The sequence below is a fragment of the Scylla paramamosain genome, chromosome 13 (assembly GCF_035594125.1).
Source record: "Scylla paramamosain isolate STU-SP2022 chromosome 13, ASM3559412v1, whole genome shotgun sequence".
NCBI lineage: Eukaryota > Metazoa > Arthropoda > Malacostraca > Decapoda > Portunidae > Scylla > Scylla paramamosain.
Genome location: NC_087163.1, coordinates 24,694,585 through 24,719,584, shown reverse-complemented (window position 1 = coordinate 24,719,584; position 25,000 = coordinate 24,694,585). Strand labels below are relative to the sequence as shown.

Here is a 25,000-nt window from a genome sequence, read left to right as displayed (position 1 = left end):
AGCGGCGGTGGCGATGGTGGTGGTGGTGGTGGTGGTAGTTGATGAGGTTAAATGAGAGGAACAGAAAACGGGAAACTGAAGCGGGAAAGGAGAGTTCTTGATAGAAGAACAGAAAAGGGAAGGAAAGGATGCAAGTGAGAATAATTGAAATAGGAACAGGAAATGGAAGAATGATGTACAAGAGGAGAGGAACAGTGGATGAGGGATAAGAAAGATGAAGAAATGTAGAAGATGAGAAGAATAGATGGAAGAGGAGATGGAAGAGGAAGAAGGATGCGGGACAGGAGAGGACTACTTGGAAGAGGAGCAGGAAGGAAAGGAAAGGATGCACGAGAAGAGAAGAATGGAGGGAAGGAGAACAGGAAGAGGAGAAAGGATGTGAAAGATGAGAAGTACAGTTGGGAGAGGAGATGGAAGGGAAGGAAGGACGTGGGAGATAATAAAAATAGTTCAAAGAGTAGATAAGAAAGTAGAGGAGGACAGAAGCGAATGGAAGGGAAGTAGAAGAGAAAAAGGAGTGAGAAATGAGAAAAATGGCTGAAGGAATAGAAATGAAAGAGGAATGAGAGATGAATACAAAAAGTTTTCTCGGAATAAATTATGAAAAAAGGGAAACAAATAATAGAGGCGGTCCATAAATGCATAAGTGAACGTAAGAAAGAAGTGAGAAGGAAGCAAAATTTTGTTAAATAAGAAGGAACTGCGAACATAAAGTAAAATGAATTCGGTCTGTTTGTATATCTGCTTGTCCTCTCTCTCTCTCTCTCTCTCTCTCTCTCTCTCTCTCTCTCTCTCTCTCTCTCTCTCTCTCTCTCTCTCTCTCTCTCTCAACAAACATGGCGGACCAGAGAAAGGCTGCCGGATAATCCACCACCACCATCACCACCATCACCACCACCACCACCACCACCAGGGTCGCTGTTTTCGCGTCGCGGCGCAACACTTGCTTAAGTAAATCGAGCCTTGCGTCAACGGCTCCCGGCGGCGCGATTGTTTCTTGTTTCTCTGCGCAAACACGAGGAGGAGGAGGAGGAGGTCGAGAAGAAGGAGGAAGAAGAGGAGGAGGAGATCAAGAGGGAGAAGGAGGTCATGTCGAGTATATCCATGTGTGTGTGTGTGTGTGTGTGTGTGTGTGTGTGTGTGTGTGTGTGTGTGTGTGTGTGTGTGTGTGTGTGTGTGTGTGTGTGTGTGTGTGTGTGTGTGTGTGTGTGTGTGCCTTCATCTTACTTCCTTGCCTAACCTGCGGTCCACCTACCTTCTAATTAGCACGTCTCCTCGTCATTTACCTGGCAGTCTCCTTCTGTTCTCCAATGCTCTCCCTCCTCTCCCCTCTCCTCACCTCTCCTTTCCTCTCCCTCACCTCCTTCACCTCAGTCTGATTGCTCAATTATTTACTCTCCTCCGTATCAGCCTCCCTCCGTTAGTCCTCCCGTCCGTCCGTCCGTCCGTCTGTCTGTCTGTCTGTCTGTCTGTCAGGAGGGAACACAAAAGGCTCCCTCGTTCCTATTACCTCATTGTTCCTTCAGGATTTGAGAGACTGATACACATCCTTCAAAGTTTCCAAAAAGTGCCTTGTCTGTGGGTTATTTTTCCCGTCCAGGCTTATATTTATCTGTCCGTTCATCCACCTCTCCCTCTCCCTCTCCCTCTCCCTCTCCCTCTCCCTCTCTCTCTCTTGTCGAGGCTCGTCTTGGTGTCATCGCGTGTCTGGTCATCTCAACGCCAGGTCATTATGGGGCTCCTTTCTACCCGCCCTGAAGGATGGGTTCACCTATTTCTTCCCACCCCTACCCATCGTCCTCCTCCACCTCCTCCTCCTCCTCCTCCTCCTCCTCCTCCTGAGTGAGTTTTTCTCTTCCCCCTCACACTACATTGCCAAGCCGCAGGTCACCGCCGCTCCTGACCTCCCCACGCTCCAGGCACTGCTTGCAAACGGTCCAGAGAGAGAGAGAGAGAGAGAGAGAGAGAGAGAGAGAGAGAGAGAGAGAGAGAGAGAGAGAGAGAGAGAGAGACTTTTCGACTCTCCTCTCTCCTTCGTCAAAGAAAACTTGCAAGATCAACAGACAGAAAGGGTCCGCCGGCCGCCATAAATCCGGTGCCGGTAAAGAGGAGAAAGAGAGCCCCATTAGTAGCCCCTTATAAAGACGGGACACGTACACACACTAGGAACGCGTCTCGGAGCCTCGCCCGGAGGATCTAGTATCATCTAAGAGGATCACTGGACGCATAAAAAGATTAAGTACCACACAAAGGGATTCATTACTGTTGAAAGAGGCCAAGGGTGATGTATTGCCATCCGTTCTATTGTCCTCTGTATAAAGATTCCTCAGCCTGTATGTTCTCACGGCGTGGAAGTTACAGGGGAGAGAAAGACAGACAGGCTGACAGACAACACTGCTTGATTGTATTGCGTAAGTTGTTCAAGAATCATGACATCAGTGTTGTCTTTTGTGGTCCCCTCTCCCTGCTGTGTGTGTGGCCCGCTGTTCATTTGTTCTGTCCGTCTGTGTGTCCGTGTGTATGTCGCCTTGATTTACCGCTACTGTCGCCCGTGTTAAGAGAAACGTTCCAGTCATTTATCTAACGTGTCTTGGATAATATTATTGGTGTGTGTGTGTTTGTGTGTGTGTGAGAGTATTATATACCACCTGTCAGTCAGTCCCTCACCTTCCTCGTCTCCTTCCCGCACATTTCCCTTCCCCTCGCTTCTTGTACGCCTGTCTGCTTCACTCATCATCCACCACCGCCTGAGTGAATATTGGTAGCTTATCGCCGCCTCCTGACACCCGCTAAATATTTGCGCGGTTGGTTATCGTCTATCCAGCACTTACTGTCCGTTTATCTTTCATCAGTATCACCGCTCACTACACCACACCTCACTTTCCGTACCTAGATACCTCGCCCCGTCCTCTTGTTCCCGTCCCTCGTCTCTGTCTGTCTCTCCTACCCATCCTGTCTCCAGTCTACTTGTCCCGAGTCAACGCCCTTTAACTAGAGCCCCCGTCCGTGCTGTTCATTTGTTTATCTCTTGTCCGTTGAGTAGTGTTACTGTCCTCCCTTCTTTCCGTTTGTCTATCGTTCTTTTTGTCTCTGTCGTTGTGTCTATCTATCGTCCTTCCGTCCTTCCGTCTGTCTATCATCCGTCAGTGTGTCGTGGTCGCCTGTTGACTGACGTGCTTCCTCTTCACTCTCGTCCCGCCTCCGTGACTGCTCCCTCGCCCACTTGTTTGCTCCCCCGCCGCACATTCTCCCTGGCCGGGCCCCGTGTCCGCTACCGCCGTGCTTGCGTGCCTCTTCCCCTCATAGTGAACCCTCCGACCTCAGCCTCCCGCCACCCGCCGCTTGAAAGATAGCAGTAATTCACCTTCTTGTTGTGCAGTGCGCCATCTGCCTCACTACAGGGACAACCCACGTCTCTGAACCCCCTCAAGGGCTCTCATCTTTACGAGGGTCGGTGGTAAGGTTCAAGGTAAGGATGCCAGGATTCACACCAGGGTTCACACACCGTCTACAAGCGAACAAACAAACAGGACATAGAGGCAGCCTGGATTCAAAGCTGGCGGTGCCCTGCCTTACGTACGTACATGCCACCTACCTAGCAACTCGCCTCAGCCGCCCTGCTAGCCTGCCCCGTGCCACCAGGCCAGGCCACCACGGGCGTCACCAGGGCAGAGGCTACGCACTCTTTGAACCTAACGACGCGGGGCTCTTATGTCTTAGATTAAAGTATGTAGGAAACTTTTACTACTGCTTCTGATACTTTTACTGTTATAATTGCATGATACTCGCAAACATACGTACAAATTAGTGGTGGTAATAGTAGTAGTAGTAGTAATAGTAGTAGTAGTAGTAGTAGTAGTAGTAGTAGTAGTAGTAGTCACGAATTAACTGCTTAGAACTGCTGCGTTTATTAAATAGAAACTTCCTGTTCAGAAACATACAAAAAAAAAAAAAAAATGACACAAACACCTCACACATATATCTTGCAGGATTAAGTCTCTTTGTATATGGAGAACCTTAACAACACACACACGCGCACACACACACACACACACACACAGACCGCACAATGACCCCACAGATTACCTTCCTGCATTACAATCTCGTCTTTCACTCCTCCACTTAAAATTTTCCTCTTTATAATGACAGTCCTCGTGATTAAAGAGAATTAAAGTCAGTGCAGGAGACAAATATAAGACTGAGAGAAGATCAACATTTTGAGATCGGAAGAGAGATGAATTAGATTAAGTTAATGTGTATGAGACGAGTGGAGAGGATATTAAAAGTACAGTTCGAAGTGAAGGAGGCAAACAGAGAAAGGAATTAGACAAGGTGAGCAAGATGAAAGTCAAAAGAAGAGAAGGTGAATATGCAAAGTGAATGACTGATGAATGATGAAGAAAATTAACTAAAAACGATAAGCTGAATGAGTAATGAGTAATAAAGAAAGTGAATGAAGACAGGTAAGCTGAATGATGGAAGATGAAGAAAGTGAACACAGAACAGCACACCGAATTACTAATGAATGATGAAAATGAACGAAGAACAAGCTAGATGATAAATGAATGATGAAGAAAAAAAAGAAAAAAAAGAAGCAGAGCAACTAATAAAATATAATAATAATAAAAAAACACTAAACAAAGAACAAATTAAATAACAAATAAATACTAAAAAAAAAAAGAAAGAAGAACAGTAACCAAATAACAACACCATGGAAAACAAAATCCTAGGTAGAACTACACTCAAGTAACAACACATCTAACACACAACTAACACACAGAATACTCTACAACTGAACTACACTCAACTGACAACACACTCTACACAACTGACACGTAAAATACTCCAGAACTAACTACAAATACATACCAGGACAAATAACACTGGTCAGGCGGTTCCATGGTTCCATCGAGACAGCCTTTCAGATATTCAGCATCACACACAGGACTCGTGCCCAGCAATACAAGAATCCAGCCCCAATAGATATAACATACCCAGTACTCATCCATCACTTGTAATGAAAGTAGTGGTTAGTAATGGTGGTAGACGTGGTAGAATCAGTAATATAAGTGAATGCAATTGTCGTCACTACTCAAACAAGCACCACAATCCCACCCGGCAATGTTGTAGTGAACTTCCTCGTTTTTTTTAACCGCATAGCAAAGAGAAAAACCACAAAAAATGGAGTCAATACGTCGTGGTTTGCTTCCAGTGGACGGCGCCGCGAGGCAACAACCCAACAACCGAGTGACGGCCAAAAATTTGCCCTCCAATCCATCAACACTGCCGGCCTCTTCCTCCTTTTCCTCCTCCTCCTCTTCTTCTTCCTTTTCTTCTTCCTCCTCTGGTCCATACACTTCTCTCTCTCTCTCTCTCTCTCTCTCTCTCTCTCTCTCTCTCTCTCTCTCTCTCTCTCTCTCTCTCTCTAAGGGTTTATGGCAGGTGAATTACAGTATTAAGAACACGTAACATCTGTGTGTGAGGGGAGAGAGAGAGAGAGAGAGAGAGAGAGAGAGAGAGAGAGAGAGAGAGAGAGAGAGAGAGAGAGAGAGAGAGAGAGAGAGAGAGAGAGAGAGAGAGAGAGAGTGACGCATATGCAAATAATAGATGAAAGATAGAATGCCTTTGTTTGTATGCCTGCCTGTCTGTCTGTCTCTCCTCTCTCAGTCTGTCTGCCTCTTCGTTGATGTGGCTACCTTTCCGCGTGTCTGTTTGTCTGTCTGTCTGTATGTATGTATGTATGTACGTACTACGTTTTACGCATTTTTGTGTACGTCAGCTCGTGGCAGTGGTGGTGGTGGTGGCGAGGCAGGGTGGCTGCGCAGTGGAGCAGAGCAGTACAAGGCCGGCCAAGGCTGGACCAGCTGGCAGGTGGCGGCTGCCGGACGGGAGGGAGGGAACGTGGGAAGAAGGAAAATGTTTGTCTTCAGTTTGTGGTGGGCAGACACGAGCGGCTGGCGGAGTGGCTGACGAGCCTGAGAGAGGGAGGCAAGTGGAACAATGGTCACTGTTTGCTGGGATTAATGAGGCAGGCGAGGCAGGCGAGGAGGGCGAGGCGCGGTGCAGGTGTGACCTGCGGAGGAACGCGGGAAGGACCTAATGGGCGTGATGGTGCAGCGGCCCAACGGTCATTGTTATTTTGAGGACCTGTGGGCGACGACGGCGAGAAGCAGCGCGGTTGCTTCGCTTCCTGGAGATGCAGCGTCGGGGCGATGACCTTCTTGTGCGGGTCAGGCGGCGATCTGGTGGCCTGCAGTGCCGACAGATGAAATGGGGTTAAAGCAAATGACGAGAACGACGCAACACGTCCACGATTGCATCTTCGCGCTGACACAACAAGGAGGAGCGTCCGGAGGCTAATGCTCCATAAAAGGCGCAGGGCGCGGCGCGCGGCTCCACAGGTGGTGGAAGCCTCCACCAGCTGCTCAAGGCCACAGAGTTCCCCTTCTTCGAGGCAACACGGCCATCGAGTACGCATTCAGACTGCTAATCACCGGCTTCCTCTGTCCGATGCTTATCTTCATTACATGCGCTTCACTAAACCTTTTTACATACATCGGCATTTCTGCCAGAATGCCGCCATCTGCCGCGCCCTTAGGGAGATGAGCGGCGCTCTTCCGCCCTCTGCTCTGTGTCACACTCACTGGCACGTGACCGCGAGAGTGGGAGAGATGCTCGCTGCATCAGTATTGGCCGGACTTGTAAAAGAATCACCGTCAGACAAACACGGAACCTGCACCACTGCAATGCCCCTGTGAAGGCCTTGGCAAACCCAAAGCGTCACGGATCGCCCGGCGTGCCTAGCCGCGCCCTAAGGGCTGCAACACACAGCAATACCGAGGCACGACGAGGGCCCCACCTCCTGTACCTGCCCGCCCTCGTGCCTACACGCAGACACGCCGCCACCTGCCCGCAGTGACGGGCTGCTCCGGGCATGTAAGACTGGATATAACGTGTCCACCATGACGCGGCACCGCCCACAGACTCCAGTGAGGCGCTGGCCAGCCAAAGAACACAGGGGCCTCGTCACGAGCAATTCCTCAGAGCGGAAAAGGCTTTTCCGGGAGCCGACGCGGTGAAAACAGTCTCGGCAGGAAGGCGGGGCAAGATCGGAAATGAATCATGACAAAGAAAAAAGAATGTGGCGACACATTTCTTTGTAATCACGAGCGTGGTGAAGGGCTCGCAACCTAAACATGGACGTAAGGTTCCCCACAACTTGACGTAAGTAAGACATCATTGCCGGGTGAGTAATGCGCGGTGACCTCCAGGAGCAGTACACCTCCTCAGGAGGGGACAGGCTGCCCGTGGCGGTCCCGCGCACCTGGTGATTAACGTGTCTCGAATTGGCAGGCATGAGCGACCCACGACCCGCCCCTTGCTTCCCCCACGCCCGTGCTTCCCCAAACACCCCCGCCCCGCCCCGTCCCGTGCCGTGCTGCTGCGGACGCGGCACATCTCAAGGGAGGAGGCTCGGGTTACCCTGCCGCTGGTGTGGCTTGACCCGCTGCAACCTGGATGCCTGGTGAAGCTTGTGTTACATGGGCTTGCTGCTCTCTCTCTCTCTCTCTCTCTCTCTCTCTCTCTCTCTCTCTCTCTCTCTCTCTCTCTCTCTCTCTCTCTCTGTTTCATTATCATAATTAGCAAGGTGAACAATCTGCTATTTCCTCGTCATTTCCTCAAGTTTCCCAGGCTCCCCTCGATTCATTCTCGTGTTCCTGCTTCATATTCCACCTCGTCCCTCTGCTGCCTCATCCCGCCGCGATTCTTGCCCCACACTTTTTGCGTCAAGCTTAGTTACTACCACCTCTCCTCCAATTTCTTGCCGCCGTCGTTTTTGCTTAACCTATTCCTCTGATGCCCTACCACCGTGACCTCTCTCTCTCTCTCTCTCTCTCTCTCTCTCTCTCTCTCTCTCTCTCTCTCTCTCTCTCTCTCTCTCTCTCTCTGTCTGTCTGTCTTGTCCTTCAAATCTTCCTCTATATTCTTAATCCAGTTTTTCTTGCTCTTCTTTGTCTTCATTCATAATGTTCCTTCTCACGTGTTTTTCTTCCCTTCTAAGTTTTTTTTTCTTATTCTCCCTTTGTTCTTTCTGTTGTTGTTGTGGTCGCTATTGTTATTGTTGTCCTTCTCCTCCTCCTCCTCCTCCTCCTCCTCCATGTTCTTCCTGCATTCTTTACCACGCTTTTGTTTCTGCTTCACTAATCAGTCGCGTATCGGCCAACCAATTAACCTTTACGCAAATCCAATACGTGCAAGTTACGTCAGTCATTTCATTGTCATATGCCTTAGTTTTTTTTTTTTTTTTTTTTTGCATCACTTATTGATTTCCTGGCTGGCGCGTCATTCACTCCGGTTATTTCTTGACGTAAAGCCACTGTGCAGCTTTTTGTGGAGTGAGTCGAGTGTGTTTGTTTGACGCCGTGACATTTCCTGCTTGCCGAAACCTGCTATTACAAGGAGAGGTGTTGTAAAAGTTTTGAGTAACTGTATTGTAATGTTAATGCTACCGCTACTACTGCTGCTGCTGCTATTTCTGCTCCTTTTCTTATCATGTTCTGCTAAAGAATGAAGGGAGAAGTAGATTAGCAAGAAATAGGAAAGAAAAATACTACTACTACTACTACTACTACTACTACTACTATACTACTATTGCTGCTGCTGCCATTCCTATTACTGCTACTACTAATACGGAAGGAAGGAACAGAGATGAAGAAGGGTGAAAAAAGAAAAGTACTATTATTACAGCTTCTATTACTACTTCTACTACTACTACTACTACTACTACTACTACTACTACTACTACTATTACTACTACTACTTCTGGTATTAATCTAAATATCCTTTTAGTTTTATTTAAATAAATTTTCCTTTTTATTATTGATTTCCTCCTTTCTTATTCTTTCCTATTCTTTTATATTCCTTTCCTCCTTCATCCAGGTTTATTTTCTTCCTTTCTACATTTTATACGTATTTCCTTCTTTCTTCACTAAATTCTTTCCTATTCTTTTATATTCCTTTCCTCCTTCATCCAGGCTCATTTTTCCCCTTTCTTCATTTTCTTCGTTTCTCATATGTTAAAAATTTTCCTTGTTCTTTTTTTTGTTCTGATATTAATAAACACTTTTTTTTTGTCTGTGCTATTCGTTCATCTCTTTTTCCTTATTTTCTCTTTTCTCTTCTTTTCCATTTCCGTGTTTTTTTTTATCACATATGTCTAATCAGTTTTCCTCTACTTCATTCTCTTCATTTCTCTATATTACTTCCCATTTTCTCTGACTCTTTTCCGTCATTCTTCAATCTTACTCTAACTTCTTCATTTCGTTTATTTTCCTTGTTATTTTTACTAAACTTTCATTTTTTTTTCATTTCTCTCTTTATTACCAACTTACTCCTTCATTTTTTTTTCTAATCCTTAACAATTACGTATTTCCTTCTTTCTTCACTAAATTCTTTCCATTAAACTTTTTTTTTTGGGATGTTCTTTCCCTTTCCATTTTTTTTTTCTCTCTCTCTCTTCTTTCCTTTCCATTTCTCTCCTTACCTCACTTTCTACTTTTCTTCGTCCCTTCCTCTTGCTATTTCCTTAATCTACCCTTTCTGTACCGCTCAGTCCTCTTCCTCTTCCTCCTCCTCCTCCTTCTAGTCCTTCCCGTCATCCATCTTCGGTCTTCTCTCCTCTCCCTCTCCTCTCTCACCCTCTCCCTCCTCCCTCCCATTTCCTAACCTTCCGTGACCCTTAACTGACTTCCACCCACCACTTTCTTCCCCTTCTTCCCTCCCTTCCTCTCCCTTCCTCCCCCTTTCTCTCCCTTCTGTCCTGCTACAGAAATGTTCTTGTAAAATTCTGTATATGAAAAGAGAGAGAGAGAGAGAGAGAGAGAGAGAGAGAGAGAGAGAGAGAGAGAGAGAGAGAGAGAGAGAGAGAGAGAGAGAGAGAGAGAGAGAGAGAGAGAGAGAGAGAGAGAGAGAGAGAGAGAGAGAGAGAGAATACTAGAGTAAAAACAATATAAAATGAAAATATGAAATAAAAGAGAAGAAAAGGAAAAAAATAAATGAAAAACGGGAGGATAAGGAAGGAAGGAAGGAAGGAAGGAAGGAAGAAGGGGAGGAGAAAGGATAAAAGGAAAAGACGAGAAGTGAGAATACAGAAAAGAACAGAAAAATGAAGGAAAAAATAAGGAGAAAAGGAAAAAGGAAAATTTTTAGAGGAAAAAGGAAGAGAATAAAAGAGAAGAAAAGGAGAAGGCAGTAAGAGAAAAATAAAGAAAAAGGAAAGAAAGTAAAGGAAAAAGGAAGAAGAGGAAAAAAGAAGAAAAGGAACAAGAAAAAAAGAACTATAATAAAAAGGAAAAGAATAAAACAGGAAAAAAAGAAAAAAAAAGGAGGCCAAAAAAAAAAAGAAAAATAAGACCATGAAAAACAGAAACACACTTCAAAACAAAGAAAATAAATAAACAAATCAAGGAGAAAAAGGAGAACAAGGAAGACAGGCCGAAGAAACACATTATAAAGAAGAAGAAACAGGAAGGGAGGAAGACACAGAGGGGAGACCACAACTCACTACATAAAGTGATCAAAGGGGATTGTAGTCGAACAGTGAGACCTCAGCTACCCAAACCAACACCGCGTCCCACTGCCCTGTCTTGCTCTACCCCGCCCCGCCAAGCCCCGCCAAGCCCCGCCAAGCCCCCAACAGTCCTTGCCCCCGTCCCATCAACTACCCCCCAACCCCGAGAAGCCTTTGCCAAGTTGTAATCCTCAAACCTGTCCGTGTACATCTTTCTCTTTTATTTTCATATTTATTTCTTTATTGCTGATTCGATTTGATCTTCTTGCAATTTCACGTGATTATTTGATGTTTTTTGAGGTCTCACTGTCTGCCTCTCACACTCACACACACACACACACACTCACAGACACAAGTGCAGATGGTGTGTGCACATCGCTCCATAACAGTATGTGCGTGTGGATGGTCATGTGTACTTACGTGTGTCTATGTGTGTGTACGGGAAGGGGAATATATATCCGTGTGTACCTGTGTATGGATATGTGTGTGTGTGTCTCTGTGTGTGTGTGTCTGAGTGTGTGTGTGTTTAAAGGAAGGTGAATACATATCCGTGTGCATCTTTGTATGGATGAGAGAGAGAGAGAGAGAGAGAGAGAGAGAGAGAGAGAGAGAGAGAGAGAGAGAGAGAGAGGTGGTGTATGTATACAGGAAGATGCCGTAGATCAATACACACTCATACACAAAGCAGAGTTTACATAATGGTGTCCGTGCTGGTTGTGTATAGTCTGTGTGTGTATGCGTCATCTCTTACGGACACGTGTATAAACTTAGAGAGAGAGAGAGAGAGAGAGAGAGAGAGAGAGAGAGAGAGAGAGAGAGAGAGAGAGAGAGAGAGAGAGAGAGAGAGAGAGAGAGAGAGAGAGAGAGAGAGAGAGTCATATTACCATTTTCAAGACCAAGTTCATGAGTTTGTTTGTTTGTTTGTTTGTTTGTGTGTTCGCCAAATTCTTCGTGGGAGGCACATATTTCTTTTTCCGCGTCCATCTATTCCTTATTGTTGTGTGTGTGTGTGTGTGTGTGTGTGTGTGTGTGTGTGTGTGTGTGTGTGTGTGTGTGTGTGTGTGTGTGTGTGTGTGTGTGTGTGTGCGTGTGTGTTTACGCATTCCACTGGTACATAAACGCAAGCACGTATATTTTCTGACCTTGGAATTCAAAAACACCAATCAATTAGTTTGTATACACGCCAGTATGTATGATTCATCCATTAAATACACACACGTAATTAGCATAAGGAAGTGTGACTGGAAACCTCAAGTGTGTGTGTGTGTGTGTGTGTGTGTGTGTGTGTGTGTGTGTGTGTGTGTGTGTGTGTGTGTGTGTGTGTGTGTGTGTGTGTGGGTGGTGGTGGTGGCGGTGGTGGTGGTGGTGGTGGTGGTGGTGGATGAGGCGGGGGCGGGTGACTCTGGTCTGCCTCAATAGTGGTTTAGCCGCGGCCCTGCCTGGTGCCACCTCTTCCTCACTCACTCTCCCTCGCACTCACTCCACTCCCTCACACGCTCCCGCTCGTTCACCACGCCCGCCGCCCGTGCCCACTGCCTCTGCCCCGCGCTCCCGCTCCACTTCATCCTCTCCCTCATCCCTGTGAGTTGATCTTATTAGCAGCGCGTCCCAGCTGCACATTTCTGATTACTATTATTCGCCACTACCTGTTCTGTTCTCGTCTGCTCTTGCTTATTAATCTGTCGCCTTTTGGGTCTTGCTGCGCTCGTTGTTTATGCTGTTTTTTTAAGTGCTTGTTTAGTTTTGTTTGTTTTCTGTGCGTGGTCTGCTATTTGTGATGTTTTGGTTTCTGTGCTTGTTGTGCTGTTTGTTGTAGTGAGTGATGCTGTGTTTTACTGTGTTGGGTTGTGAAGTGTTGTGTGGTGATGTGCTGTGGTTGTCGTCTACTTTGTTGTGTTGTCTTGTGCCGTCATGTGTTTTGTGTTGCGGTGCTGTGCTGTGCTGTGCTGTGCTGTGGTGAAGTGTGGTGAGGTGTGATGCAGTGCTTTATGGTGCGATGTGCTGTGTGGTGATGTGTTGTGTTGTGTTGCGTCTTGCTTTGTGTTATGTTGTGTTGTGTTGTGTTGTGCTGTGTTGTGTTGTGTTGTGCTGTGTTGCGTCTTCCTTTGTGTTATATTGTGATGCTGTGTTGTGTTGTGTTGTGTTGTGTTGTGTTGTGTTGTGCTGCGTTGTGTTGTGCTGTGGTGAGATATGGTGCGTCCTTTATAGTGCTGTGTGTTGTGCTGTGTGGCTTAGTGTTGTATCTGCAATCTTATCCTTATGTTTTTGTTGTTATTGTTCTGTTGTCACGTGGTTGTGTTCCAGTGACGAAGCTGTGTGTGTCAGTGTGCTAATGGAAACTCTGACACCATTACTAACGAGGCGGTGATATTATTTCTCTTATTACATCGCGTTCACTTCAGCGTCACTATTACGTCATGTTCACTCTGCTCACTTCAAGCTGATCATTACCGACAAAAACATGTGTATTTAATAGTTTCTGTGTGTGACTTGTTGTTGTGACTGTTGAAATTCATTTGGTTCTGTTTATGCTACTGGTGTTACTACTACTACTACTACTACTACTACTACTACTACTATTACTACTACTACTACTACTACTACTACTACTACTGTTTTTTGTTGTTGTTACGTACTATCGCTCTTACTTTAACTACCACTATCATTGCCACTGTCATTACACACCCATTCAATTATCCAGTATGGCCTGGAGATATGAATTAATTAACATTTTGATTGAAAGTTATAGGGGACTTGCATCATGATGAGTGATGCTGATGACGATGATGATAATGGGAGTGACGATGACAGAGGAGGAGATAGTAGACGGTGATGATAGTGGTGGTAGTGGTGGTGGTGGTGATGATGATAGACATGATACATTTAATAATAGTGATGATGGTGGCATTTGTGGTGATAAGGAGGAATTTTTAACGGTGAAAGGTGATGACAGATATGGCAGTAGTGATGATGCAGTGTTGGCGGTGATAATGAAGTATGGTGATGAGAGAGGACACGCAATTTTGGTAGTGGTGGTGAGTGTGATGATGATAATGGTGATGGGTGCAGTAATGATGGTTCTAATAATAGTTAGTAATGGTGATGGTGAAAATTTTTTTTATGGCAGTGAAGTGTAGTGATGACGGACCCAGTAGTGGTGATGCAGTGTTAGTGGTGATACTGAAGGCTTTAACAGTAGCGTTAGAAGTAATGGCAATGAGAGAGAGAGAGAGAGAGAGAGAGAGAGAGAGAGAGAGAGAGAGAGAGAGAGAGAGAGAGAGAGAGAGCTGGGAGACAGTGAAGGGTGATGAGGATGGATGCAGATGAAGAGATGATGCAGTATTAGCGATGAAAAAGAAGATTGAGGTGGAAAATTTCGATAGCAGTGAAATGTGGTGATGACAGTTGTGGCAGTAGTGGTGATGCTTCTTGGGCGTCCAGATACATACATTGGCTTCATCCCTCATCACTCATTCCTGTGGTGACGCGCTTGGCTGCATTATTCATCGACCGCCTTATTCAGTGAGTGGTGATGAGCCTCTTCACCAATTTCTTTTTGACGACTTTGAGTGGATTAATACCAGTAGCCTCTCTCTCTCTCTCTCTCTCTCTCTCTCTCTCTCTCTCTCTCTCTCTCTCTCTCTCTCTCTCTCTCTCTCTTTGTGGTGGTTGTTACCTTCCTTTTGTGCTAATTTTTGTTTTTTAGTAAAGGAGGAGGAGGAGGAGGAGAGGAGGAGGAGGAGGAGGAGGAGGAGGAGGAGGAGGAGGAGGAGGAGGAGATTGACGGCGTTTTCTTACCATTTTTTTTCTTTTATTATCTTATCTCCTAATTTTCCCTTTACTGCCTTAATTGTTTTCCTAATTACCTCTCTCTCTCTCTCTCTCTCTCTCTCTCTCTCTCTCTCTCTCTCTCTCTCTCTCTCTCTCTCTCTCTCTCTCTCTCTCTCTCTCTCTCTCTCTCTCTACAAAAGATACTCATTTCATTAGTTATTCCATTATGCATTTTAATTCCATCTTATTTCTTTTAAGTGTTTTAATACCATTCTATTGTTTCCATGGTCGATTTCACTCTTCTAAGATGCACTATTGTTGTTATGTGGGTTTTGGTGTTGCAGTGTGTGTGTGTGTGTGTGTGTGTGTGTGTGTGTGTGTGTGTGTGTGTGTGTGTGTGTGTGTGTGTGTGTGTGTGTGTGTGTGTGTGTGTGTGTGTGTGTGTGTGTGTGTGTGTGTGTGTGTGTGTACTCATATGGTGTGCCCTTGGAATAAGTAGCATGCACTTGTTTGGTGGTGCTACGCCTAAGTACTGTGGTGTTACGTATGCTGAGGTGGTGGTGTCTTGGGTGGTGTTCGGGTGCTGTGTTGCTATGCCGTGTTGGGAAGCTGTGCTAAAATATTGTGTTGAAATGTTTTGCTATACTGTATCGGGATGCTGTCTTAAAATGCTGTGTTGATTAGTACTGTTTCGTCTAAGTGTGGTGCATGCTGTGTGTGCTGTGCTACATGTGCTGTGGCCTTATGTGTTTCTGCAACGTTGGCTTGTGCTGTCTTAAATTGTGATCAGTATCTATGAGGTATTGTGTTATCAAGGGCGTGTTGAGAATTAATGTTACTTTTTGTAGGAAGAAAAATGTGACTTAACAAGGTGAGGTGACCCTGTCCTCTGCAGTGGCATAATCTCCCTGTTGGTCTTGCTTCTGGTATTTCCCATCTATAAATACACCTCACATTCCTTCCTCCGTCCCCTGCATCACTCTCACACTCCCCACCTCTCTCCCCTCTCTCTCCCTTGCTCTCCCATGTGACTTATCTTCAAATCCAATGTGACCCCATCAGATAAGCGCCCCATTCCCTCCCTCCTCCCCATTCCCGCATCGACTTTATCGCAGATGGTTGCACACACACACACACACACACACACACACACACAAACACACACAGCTTCAATCATCAATGACCTTTCCAAAAAGAATCGGCTGTTAATCTCATCTATCTTACGAAGCATAACGGGCCAAGTGGAAGTTTTGCCTTGACTTCAAAATAATGGATGACGACGTGAGAAAGAAAGGAAGAAAGAAACTAGGTAAGAAAGAAAAAAAACGAGTGACCGTGAAGAAAATATACGATGCGTTAGTCGGTGATGAAGGAAGTGACATTGTGTGACGCTGAGTGACGCCTGAGATCGTTAATTAAGGAAGACAGTTGAGAGGGACAATGGATTGGATAACTGCGTGACGGAGGAGAGAAAAAAAAAGAGGAAAAGTTCAAATAAATAACGTATGAAAAAACGGAAGCAAACATTAATTATTGTCGACTTAAGAAAGAGTGCAATTATAACTGGAATATGTCTCGGTTCCTTTGTTTATTGAGGCGATGTGTGTGTGTCTGTTTGTGCGTGCGTGTGTGTGTTTGTGTTTGTACGTTTTTTTTATAGTTAACTAATGATTACAGATGAGTTATTATGATAAAACACGTACACAATGACACACACACACACACACACACACACACACACACACATAAGGAAGTGCTTTCTGACTACCTGGGAAACACCTCATTAATTAGGTGCAACAAAAACACACGCAACATATTAACACAACCGCAATACATCCGGCCACCATCACAGCACAAAGGTCAATCAGACGAGAAGAAACACAACGCAATCGAGATGCAGTGAAGAATGCAACACAAGATCACGTGACGCAAGCAAACAGAACACAATCAGATCAAAGAAATGAAGTCAGCACGCAACCTAACCGCACACAACATCACGGAGACCAGCTGAACACGAAGTAAGACATGAAACACAAGGAAAATTAACACAACACAAGCATACACAACACGGGAAGGAAATAATGCGGCACAGCAAGCAATACAAGAACACAAGCACACACGCAACACCATCAGAACACATTAAGACAAAGGCAAACACTAGAATTACAAGTAAAACAACATTAAAAAGGAGAAAGAAAACGCAATTCAGTATAGAGTTCCAAACATCACCTACGTGCATTCACATTTACTAACATTACAAAACACGAAAAAATAAATAAATAAATAAATAGATAAAAAACACACAAGCAGAGACACAAATCTACAAGTACCCCATGTATCATTTCTCGTACCTCTGTCCACTATCTCCTCACACCGACAGATCGATAAAGTGAGAAACCAGAAAAGTGCACGAACTTGACCTGAATTTTATGTCAGACGATGATCAGGTTAAGTAAGTAAGAGAAGCAGTCTGAGCGGTCTGGTGGGCGGAATGGCGGAGGAGAAGGAGGAGGAGGAGGAAGAAAAACAAGGAGGAGGAGGAACACAAAGAAACATGAAGGTAGAACAAACAGTAGCACCTCCATTAGTCTTTACGGGGGTACTTAAGATGGCTGTGCTAACATGAAATAAGGAGTAGGATAGTGTAGACGAGGAGGAGGAGGAGAAGGAGAAGGAGGAGGAGGAGGAGGAGGAGAAGATGTAAAGTAGTAGTAGTAGTAGTAGTAGTAGTAGTAGTAGTAGTAGTAGTAGTAGTAGTAGTAGTAGCAGCAGCAGCAGCAGCAGCAGCAGTAGTAGTAGTAGTAGTAGTAGTAGTAGTAGTAGCAGTAGTAGTAGTAGTGGTGGTGGTGGTAGTGATGCAAGTAAATTAAGCATGACGAAGTAGGAAAAAGAGGGAGAAGACCAGTAGGAAAACAACACGAGAAGGAGGAAAAGAAAAATAAGTGCAAGCAAATTAAGCATGACGAAGTGGGAGCAGGAGAGAGAGAGAGAGAGAGAGAGAGAGAGAGAGAGAGAGAGAGAGAGAGAGAGAGAGAGAGAGAGAGAGACTAGTAGACCAGTAGGAGGCATAGTCGTGAAGGCTGACGCGGCGGGAGTATAGCTATGAGTGAACGGCCTTGAGGTGAGGGGAGAAGGTGTTCCAAACGTTTGTCTTCCCGGGAATCAGGTGTTGGATCATGGGAGGCAATCAGGAAAATTCTTAAACGTGATACACTTATTCTTTACGTCACTTACTTCCGAGTATCTCAACGCAACAATTCTCAAGGTTACGCTGGACGAGTTTTTGCTTCCTCCTCTCTCTCTCTCTCTCTCTCTCTCATTCGTTGAAAGGGAAAACACGTGTGCAGCATTGGAACGTAGTAGAGGCAAGCTTTAGTCTGACTTTTCACTCGTAAATGTAAGGGTGCAATGTACATGGGAAAACACGAGTACAGAACTGGGAAGAATATTGAAGCTTTAGTCAGACTTTTCACTCGTAAATGTAAGGATGAAATGTACATATAAAAATACGTGTATATCATTTGAAAGAAGAGTCATGTTTTGGTCTTCTTACGTTTCACTCGTAAATTCAAGGGTGAAATGTACATAGTAAAGAAATCTCGTTTTAAATTTGCTCATTAGTAGAAAGCAAAATGTGTTGGGGACAATATATGAAAAGGAACAAAAATTCGAAAAAGGTTTTGTATCTAGTCTCCTCTACAATCCAAATTAAAATATATATCATGAGCTTATATACATCATGAAAAAAAATATATATGTAGCTCATGTTTTCTTGGTCGTTGCAAAAATTATACGAGAAAAAAAAACACGAAAAAAAAGAAATGAAAACACACCAGAGAGATTTAAGTTTAGTCTCATTTTCCAAGTTACAAAAACTGAAGAAAAAATAGAAGTTCACTCAAAAATGTAAGGAATGTTCGAGGCAGACCTTAACTTCACCTCCTGTCCTTTCTTCTTTCACAACACAAGATGGATTAACAAGTATTTCTACATATCCCAAAGACAACACCTGTTAATCAATAAAACACTTAAAGAAGGACATATTGAATTACACCTCCTAGCCTTCTCATTCTTGTAAACCAGTGAGGCAAAATACACCAGTACATTCCACTCTGCCATAAAAGGTCCCATAACTCGATAAACACACTCTTTCCTAATATTTTGGTGACCTTTACTTTTTGTCTCTCCCAGCGTCCGTAACCTATATATCTTCTCTCTCATGTGTCAGCCTTCACACCTTGGATTTTTTTCCCATCCTTCTCCCCTCATTCCTTCCCTCCCCACGTCCCTTCCCTACTCTCTCGTTGCTTCCATCCATTTCTTCTATTCATTCTTTCTCTCTCTCTCTCTCTCTACTTTTCTCATCTCTCCTTTTCTATATCAGTTCTTTCTATTTTTTTCTCTCTCCTTCCCTCCATTTTTATCTTCTATTTTTTTCCTCCCTTCCTTTCGTCCATCTATTCCCTCTATCCATTCTTTCTCTCTGTATCAATTTTTCATCCTTTCTTCAGCCCATCCATTCTTGTCTTCCATTTTCTCCTACTTCCTTCCTTCTGTTCATTTTTATTTCTCTTCCTTGCCTGCATTCTTTTCTCTTTCCCTTTATCCATTCCTTCCATCATTGCCTCATTCTCTCAACCCATTCCTTCTTTTCTCCTCCATTCCTTCTCCTCCCTTCACCTATCACATCTACTCTTTCCCACTCCCCGCCCTTCCCTCATCAACACCCTCCCTACCTCCCTCCTCCTCCTTCGTACCTCTCCCCCTTCTCTATCCTTTCCCCTCTTTCCTCCTCCTTCATCTTAGCTCAACCCTTCTATCTTCTCTTCTCCCTTCCTTTTCTCATCCGGCTCTCTCCTACTTGCCTTCCTCTTTCATTCCTTCCCTCCTTCCTTCCCTTCCTCGCCGGCTTCTCTCAGTCCCTTCCGCCTCGCCTTCCCACCTGACCCACCAGTCAATCTCGTTTAACCTGACGAAGGGCTCCTGAGGTGGTGTTTTGCTGCTGACGTCCTTGTGAGAGAGAGAGAGAGAGAGAGAGAGAGAGAGAGAGAGAGAGAGAGAGAGAGAGAGAGAGAGAGAGAGAGAGAGAGAGAAACGAAAGCATGACAATGACTGACTGACTGTCTGACACTCTCTCTCTCTCTCTCTCTCTCTCTCTCTCTCTCTCTCTCTCTCTCTCTCTCTCTCATGCAGACAATTAGACTAAAAATGAAAGGAAAGAAATTGAGGAAAAAAGTGAATTGAAAGATAGAGAGTTTGTTTCACTTCCTGGTGGAGCAAATCAAGAGTAAACAATGAGAGAGAGAGAGAGAGAGAGAGAGAGAGAGAGAGAGAGAGAGAGAGAGAGAGAGAGAGAGAGAGAGAGAGAGAGAGAGAGAGAGAGAGAGAGAGAGAGAGAGAGCACCAGAGCACATTTTGCAAACAATCAAAACATCATCATGAGCTTGACAAAGTGTGCCTGTGTGCTTACGTGCGTGCGTGCGTGTGTGTGTGTGTGTGTGTGTGTGTGTGTGTGTGTGTGTGTGTGTGTGTGTGTACGGCACCCTCACCGTTGTCCAAACTTCGACAGGGTTGGTCCTTTTCGACGTTCACTCTTCCTCTTCCTCTTTCTCTTTCTCCACCTCCTCCTCCTCCTCCCCTTCTCTCCACAGGTCTTTAAATAATTCTTCTTTGTATTCTTATCCTTCCCCAACATCCTCCTCCTCCTTCACCTCCTCCTGCTCCTACTCCTCTTCCACCTCCTCCACCTCCTCAAAATTACCACTCTCCACTCCCTCCTGAAGACTCTAGACAATCCTTCTCTCTCATATCCATTCCACTTGACCTTTTAAGCTCCCTCTCTCTCTCTCTCTCTCTCTCTCTCTCTCTCTCTCTCTCTCTCTCTCTCTCTCTCTCTCTCTGGGTATCAAAAGCAGTATTTGCATTGTCATACTTCCCACAAAAGGTTTTTCCTGCAAGACTCCAAACCCAAATTGCAAAAACCAGGATTTTGCAGGATATTCGTGGAACGTTTTCTCTGTCAGCGTGAAAAATCTAACATGTCTGTCTGTCTGTCTGTCTCTGTCTGTCTATCTATCTGTCTGTCTCTTCTCTCTCTCTCAGCCTCCCTTCGTCAGGCGTTTCTTCGGCGCCTCCGCAGCATTCACTCCTTGTTCTTAATTGTCCTCCCCGGTAAAGGCAGTTCAACGCCCGCTCCTCCTCCTCCTCCTCCTCCTCCTCCTCCTCCTCTGCCTCCTCAGTCTCCTCGTAGGTCATGTGTTCCAAAGACGGCATTGTTGTCTTGCAGCCCACACGCCCACCCGCCCACTCAGCCGCCCGTCTTGGTAACTGGAACCCCCAAGGCGAGTCTACAGCTTCTGCTTCAAGGGCGGGAAAATTCGACCTTGACCTTCCTGTACTTCGGTTCTCTTGTTTCCCGAGCTCGCTTCGTCCACCAGCCTCTCTCTCTCTCTCTCTCTCTCTCTCTCTCTCTCTCTCTCTCTCTCTCTCTCTCTCTCTCTCTCTCTCTCTCTCTCTCTCTCTCTCTCTCTCTCTCTCTCTTTCTGCATGACGTCATTTCCTTAGGTCGTGATGAAAACATTCCTACACACACACACACGTCCACGCACGCACACACACACACACACACACACACACACACACACACACACACACACACACACACACACACACACACACACACACACACACACACGGCTATTCTTCACGCCAAGGGGTCATTTAAGTCTAGCTCATTATTTGTATATTAAATAGACTCCCTTAAGCTCAAGACGCGAGGAAGAGAACCGAGGAGGCGACGAGAGGTGAGGCGCCGCGCGAGTCGGGAAACGCAAGGCTAATTTAGGCTCGGCAGAAGCTTGGGCAGACCTGGTATTAGAAGGAGGGTAGGGAGAAGGAGGAGGAGGAGGAGGAGGAGGAGGAGGAGGAGGAGGAGGAGGAGGAGGAGAGGAATAGGGAGGAAGGGGGAGGTTAGCATGTTGGACTGGAGGAGCATGGCAGGGTATGAGGAGGAGGAGGAGGAGGAGGAGGAGGAGGAGGAGGAGGAGGAGATGAGGAGAGAAAGGGCGGAGGAAAGGAGAGGAAATAGCTTTGAATGTGTCGATCGTGAGTCAACGGCGCCTAAACACACACACATACACACACACACACACACACACACACACACACACACACACACACACACACATAAACACACATACAAACATTCCTCATTACTTACACAATATAACGGGAAGGACAAGGCGCAAAATCGTCTTCAGATGAACAATTAACTCGTATTTTTACCGCCGCTAATGGCCTCCCCTTCAACCACTCCGGCAGGATTCGACACAAAGAGAGGGTGATCAGTGCCTGCGATGGCGGTGATTACTTCCTCCGCTCCCGTCATCGGCTGAAACCTACGAGCCAATCAGAGGAGACGAAGATAATTTTTTTTTCTTTTCTTTAGATGCGAAGTTACAAGAGTGTGTAGATTTTTTTTATAGATTTTTTTTAGATTCAAAGTTAGAAAAGTGATTATTTTTTTGGATTCTAAGTTATATTTTTTGTTACACTTACAATTCTCTCACATGAACCGAAGATAATTGAGTTTTTTAGATCCGAAGTTAGAAAAGAGATTATTTTTTTAGATTCTAAGTTATATATATTTTTTAGTTATGCTTACGATTCTCACATGAACCGAAGATAATTGAGTTTTTTTAGATTTGAAATTACGAAAGTGATTATTTTTAAAGATGCTGAGTTACATTTATTATTAAATTTACGAGCATATTGCTGTAACTGAACATAACTTTTTTTTTTTAGACGCAAAGATACGAAAGTGAATTTTTTTTTTTTTTGGCAAGATTCTAAGGTATATATAATTATATTTTCTTTCCCTGCACGTACACCTGCCGCACCTCGTCTCGTTAATTATTGCAGGTGTAACGAGCAGACAGCAGGTGATTTGATGCGATTTCTTGGCATTTTTAAGACAGGCGCGTGATGGGTGTATGATAGACTACCACCACCATCACCACCGCCATCACCATCACCACCACAACCACCACCACCACCACCCAAATGCCTACGCACGACCGTACCCGTCCAACCACCGCCCCCTGCTGTTAATGTGGCAGCTTAACCACTATTGAGAGAGAGAGAGAGAGAGAGAGAGAGAGAGAGAGAGAGAGAGAGAGAGAGAGAGAGAGAGCTGGTGACAAAGGTGGCAAGGGAATTCTCAGTTTGTGGCACGTTCTGAAGTTCGAAAAATGTGAAGCGAGGCGTGTAGGCAGCATCTCATACCTCTCTCTCTCTCTCTCTCTCTCTCTCTCTCTCTCTCTCTCTCTCTCTCTCTCCACGGTTCGATGGAAAGGGAAGAAGTACAAAATTTTCTCTCCACTCGCTTGTTGCTACTTTTTGCGCTAATTTGAGAGCCAACAATGAAAGGTCGCGCAAGGTCACAAGCAGCTTCAGATACCCTCTCTCTCTCTCTCTCTCTCTCTCTCTCTCTCTCTCTCTCTCTCTCTCTCTCTCTCTCTCTGTACCGTTTCGTGGTTCCATTATGCGAAATCCCAAAAAGTAGGCACGTTGCCCATCCTCCTCCTCCTCCTCCTCCTCCTCTTCTTCTTCATCTTCTTCTTCCTCCTCCTCCTTCATCATAATATTCTTGGCTCTAGCTCGACTTCTGCTGGAATGTAACATTTAAAAAAGGGAAGAAAAGAGAGAAGGAAGGAAAGAGGAAAGGAAAAAAAGGAGAAGGAAGAAAAGGAAGGAGGCAAATTTTTAGAAAGGGAAGCAGAAAAGGAGAGGAGTAAAGATGAGGAAAAGGAGAAAGGCAATCAGTGAAACAGACAGATAAACAGATAGCCAAACAGACAGACAGACAGACCAGTAGACAAACAGACAGACAGACAGACACAGACAAACATGACAGAAAGAAAGAAAGAACGAACGAAAAAAATAAAGAAACAAGAAACAAGCAACAAAAGCGAAAGGAAGGAAGAACGGAGAGGAGGAAGAATGAAGAAAGGAACGAAGAATTACATCATAAAATAAAAATAAAAAAAATGCGAGGGAGAGACTAAGGAGTGGAAAGGCTTAGGGAGGGAGGGGGGAAGAGAGAGGGAGAGAGAGAGAGGGAGATGGAAAGTGGGGGGATGGGAGGCAGGTAAAGGGTCAGTGCAGGTAAGGGTCAACAGTCCCTGGCAAGAAAGGTGTTGTGACGGCCAAGGTTGTGGTGGTGGTGGCGGAGAAAGGTCGAGGTAATGGTGGTGGTGGTGGTGGTGGTGGTGGTGGTGGTGGTGGTGGACCCTAAACCTTTCTTCACTTCCCCTCATCTTTGCTTTCCTTTTCATACTCAAATACCAGAGAAGGATGTTACGTAGTGGTAGATGAGTAATTTAGGTTAGGAAATGGTTGTATTACGTGCACTTACCCACACCCACACACACACACACACACACACACACACACACACACACACGTACATCATGTTGCGTGCGTGCATTGTTTATTGACGTGGGAAGTGCATGTTTCTTCTCTCTCTCTCTCTCTCTCTCTCTCTCTCTCTCTCTCTCTCTCTCTCTCTCTCTCTCTCTCTCTCTCTCTCTCTCTCTGTCTAACCACTGGGTCTAATTATGTATTTATAGCTTCTTTTCTTCCTTTTCTTTTCGTTTCTTCCTTTTCATTTCATTTCCTTTCTCGCCTTCTTTCTTTGGTTCCTTTTCATCCTTTCCTTCACTTCCATTATCCTACTACCTCTAATTCCTTTTCTTATATAAATATTTTTTTTCGATCTTTCACCTTCCTTTTCTTCCCCTTACTCTATCCACGTCCCCTGTTCCTCCACCTCCCCTTCTTCTTCTTCTACCTAGTTTCCTGTCAACTTCCCCTTCTCCTCCCAACACAGCATCCACACCCCATCACCCCTCACTAGCAGAACCCCAATACACACCCATCACCCCTGACAAACACACCCAAACACACCCAAACACACCCAGACACACCCACTATTCCACCCATCCACTCACTCCCACCCACCCACTCCCCAACCAGATCACCCCATTTCCCAGTCCTTGCCCCTTCCTATTAAGTCACCTCTGCCCCTCCCCTACCAGTCCCCAACCCAGTACATACCCCCAGTACCCACCTTGCCCAGTCCCTGCCGCATGCCAATCGTCTTACCGCATGGATCATCATCACCATCAGCCACAACACCTGAGTTTCTTTACCTGGAGGAGGGGGTGATTGGCCGTGCAGGGATTGGAGGCTTGGGGGGGGAAGGTCACGAAGGAAAGGAAGAGAAGAAAGAGACGGAAGGAGGGAGGAGGAGAGGGTGAGGGAGACTGGTAAAGGTGGGTGGAGATGATGAAGGAATGAGAGGTAAAGGGGAATAACTTTAAGGACAAGAGGAAGAGAAAGGCGAGGTGAAGGAACTGAGGAAGAGGAGGATGAGGGAACGGGATAAGGAAAGGAGCTGAAAGAGAGAGGAAGGTAAAAGGAGATATGAGAAAAGAAAAGGGGAGGAAGGACAAGATGAGGAAGATGACGAAGGAGAGAGAGAGAGAGAGAGAGAGAGAGAGAGAGAGAGAGAGAGAGAGAGAGAGAGAGAGAGACGGAGGGTGACAGGTGCATAAGAACACTGTAAAAGGTAAAACAGAAGGGGTGAGGACGAGCAAA

General features: G+C 45.4%; 1 protein-coding gene across 5 annotated transcripts in view; it reads left to right on the top strand.

Moving 5' to 3' along the window:
* LOC135106561 (UPF0746 protein DDB_G0281095-like) overlaps nt 1-25,000 on the top strand; it is a 106,708-nt gene that overhangs the window by 18,728 nt on the left and 62,980 nt on the right. For 2 of the 5 annotated variants that reach the window (XM_064015776.1, XM_064015772.1), the window contains exon 1: nt 11,975-12,151. The exons of the other annotated variants lie outside the window; for them this stretch is intronic. The gene's annotated coding sequence lies outside the window, so the exon portion shown is untranslated. Of the gene's footprint in view, nt 1-11,974; nt 12,152-25,000 lie in introns of those variants that run through there. 5 annotated transcript variants of the gene reach the window in all.